This window comes from Periplaneta americana, unplaced genomic scaffold, assembly GCF_040183065.1.
Source record: "Periplaneta americana isolate PAMFEO1 unplaced genomic scaffold, P.americana_PAMFEO1_priV1 scaffold_20, whole genome shotgun sequence".
NCBI lineage: Eukaryota > Metazoa > Arthropoda > Insecta > Blattodea > Blattidae > Periplaneta > Periplaneta americana.
This window is the reverse complement of record NW_027185501.1, coordinates 1,189,919-1,193,243: the sequence shown is the minus strand read 5'-3', so window position 1 is coordinate 1,193,243 and position 3,325 is coordinate 1,189,919. Positions and strand designations below refer to the sequence as shown.

General features: G+C 43.1%; 1 non-coding gene across 1 annotated transcript; it reads right to left on the bottom strand.

Moving 5' to 3' along the window:
- Positions 1–1,842: 1,842 nt before the first annotated feature.
- Positions 1,843–1,914, bottom strand: TRNAI-GAU (transfer RNA isoleucine (anticodon GAU)). The gene has a single exon. It is a non-coding gene; the product is annotated as a tRNA-Ile (tRNA).
- Positions 1,915–3,325: the final 1,411 nt, after the last annotated feature.

Sequence of the window (3,325 nt, the reverse complement as noted above, 5' to 3'; positions counted from 1 at the left end):
CGAGTGCACACTAACTCCGTGTGACTTAAATTGTGGTTTTCTGTTAACGAACAGTGACGTGTATTATGCTAATCAAGATTTCAGGTATAACTCCCTGTAAAGTTGATTTGAATAATTTCGAGGGAAATATTGTTCCGGAGCCGGGTATCGAAACCGGGACCTTTGGTTTATCGTACCAACGTTCTACCACTGAGCTTCTCGGGAACTCTAACCGACACCGATCCAATTTTTCCCTCTATATACACAGAACTCAAAGTGGGCTGACAACCGTCAAGCATCCAACTTCGTGTTCAGACTAACTCCGTGTGACTTAAATTGTGGTTTTCTGTTAACGAACAGTGACGTGTATTATGCAAATCAAGATTTCAGGTATAACTCCCTGTAAAGTTAATTTGAATAATTTCGAGGGAAAAATTGTTCCGGAGCCGGTTATCGAACGCGGGTCCTTTGGTTTAACGTACCAACGCACTACCACTGAGCTTCTCGGGAACTCTAACCGACACCGATTCAATTTTTCCCTCTATATCCACAGACCTCAAAGTGGGCTGACAACCGTCAAGCATCCAACTTCGAGTGCACAATAACTCCGTGTGACTTAAATTTTGGTTTTCTGTTAACGAACAGTGACGTGTATTATGCAAATCAAGATTTCAGGTGTAATTCCCTGTAAAGTTGATTTGAATAATTTCGAGGGAAAAATTGTTCCGGATCCGGGTATCGAACGGGTGGCCTTTGGTTTAACGTACCAACGCTCTACAACTAAGCTTCTTGGGAACTCTAACCGACACCGATTCAATTTTTCCCTCTATATCCACAGACCTCAAAGTGGGCTGACAACCGTCAAGCATCCAACTTCGAGTGCACACTAACTCCGTCTGACTTAAATTGTAGTTTTCTGTTAACGAACAGTGACGTGTATTATGCGAATCATGATTTCAGGTATAACTCCCTGTAAAGTTGATTTGAATAATTTCGAGGGAAAAATTGTTCCGGAGCCGGGTATCGAACCCGAGACATTTGGTTTAACGTACCAACGCTCTACCACTGAGCTACTCGGGAACTCTAACCGACACCGACCCAATTTTTCCCTCTGTATCCACAGACCTCGAAGTGGGCTGACAACTGTCAAGCATCCAACTTCGAGTGCACACTAACTCCGTGTGACTTAAATTAAGGTTTTCTGTTAACGAACAGTGACGTGTTTTATGCAAATCAAGATTTCAGGTATAACACCCTGTAAAGTTGATTTGAATAATTTCGAGGGATAAATTGTTCCCGAGCCGGGTATCGAACCTGGGGCCTTTGGTTTAATGTACCAACGCTCTACAACTGAGCTTCTCGGGAACTCTAACCGACAGCGATTCAATTTTTCCCTTTATATCCACAGACCTCAAAGTGGGCTGACAACCGTCAAGCATCCAACTTCGAGTGCACACTAACTCCGTGTGACTTAAATTGTGGTTTTCTGTTAACGAACAGTGACGTGTATTATGCAAATCAAGATTTCAGGTATAAATCCCTGTAAAGTTGATTTGAATAATTTCGAGGGAAAAATTGTTCCGGGGCCGGTTATCGAACCCGGGATCGTTGGTTTAACGTACCAACGCTCTACCACTGAGCTACTCGGGAACTCTAACCGACACCGATTCAATTTTTCCCTTTATATCCACAGACCTCAAAGTGGGCTGACAACCGTCAAGCATCCAACTTCGAGTGCACACCAACTCCGTGTGACTTAAATTGTGGTTTTCTGTTAACGAACAGTGACGTGTATTATGCAAATCAAGATTTCAGGTATAACACCCTGTAAAGTTGATTTGAATAATTTCGAGAGAAAAATTGTTCCGGAACCGGGTTTCGAACCCGGAACCTTTGGTTTATCGTACCAACGCTCTACCACTGAGCTACTCGGGAACTCTAACCGACGCCAATCCAATTTTTCCCTCTATATCCACAGACCTCAAAGTGGGCTGACAACCGTCAAGCATCCAACTTCGTGTGCACACTAACTCCGTGTGACTTAAATTGTGGTTTACTGTTAACGAAAAATGACGAGTATTATGCAAATCAAGATTTCAGATATAATTCTCTGTAAAGTTGATTTGAATAATTTCGAGGGAAAAATTTTTCCGGAGCCGGGTATCGAACCCGGGACTTTGGTTTAACGTACTAACGCTCTACCACTGAGCTACTCGGGAACTCTAACCGCCACCGATCCAATTTTTTCCTCTATATCCACAGACCTCAAAGTGGGCTGACAACCATCAAGCATCCAACTTCGAGTGCACACTAACTCCGTGTGACTTAAATTGTTGTTTTCTGTTAACGAACAGTGACGTGTATTATGCGAATCAAGATTTCAGGTATAACTCCCTGTAAAGTTGATTTGAATAATTTCGAGGGAAAAATTGTTCCGGAGCCGGGTATCGAACCCGGGACATTTGGTTTAACGTAACAACGCTCTACCACTGAGCTACTCGGGAACTCTAACCTACACCGATCCAATATTTCCTCTATATACACAGAATTCAAAGTGGGCTGACAACCGTCAAGCATCCAACTTCGAGTGCACACTAACTCCGTGTGACTTAAATAAAGGTTTTCTGTTAACGAACAGTGACGTGTATTATGCAAATCAAGATTTCAGGTATAACGCCCTGTAAAGTTGATTTGAATAATTTCGAGGGATAAATTGTTCCGGAGCCGGGTATCGAACCTGGGGCCTTTGGTTTAATGTACCAACGCTCTACCACTGAGCTTCTCAGGAACTCTAACCGACAGCGATTCAATTTTTCCCTCTATATCCATAGACCTCAAAGTGGGCTGACAACCGTCAAGCATCCAACTTCGAGTGCACACTAACTCCGTGTGACTTAAATTGTGGTTTTCTGTTAACGAACAGTGTCGTGTATTATGCAAAAAAGATTTCAGGTATAACTAACTGTAAAGTTGATTTGAATAATTTCGAGGGAAAAATTGTTCCGGAGCCGGGTATCGAACCCGGGTATCGAACCCGGGACCTTTGGTTTAACGTAGCAACGCTCTACCACGGGGCCGGGTATCGATCCCGGGACCGTTGGTTTAACGTACCAACGCTCTACCACTGAGCTACTCGGGAACTCTAACCGACACCGATCCAATTTTTCCCTCTATATCCACAGACCTCAAATTGGGCTGACAACCGTCAAGCATCCAAATTCGAGTGCACACTAACTCCGTGTGACTTAAATTGTGGTTTTCTGTTAACGAACAGTGACGTGTATTATGCAAATCAAGATTTCAGGTATAACTAACTGTAAAGTTGATTTGAATAATTTCGAGGGAA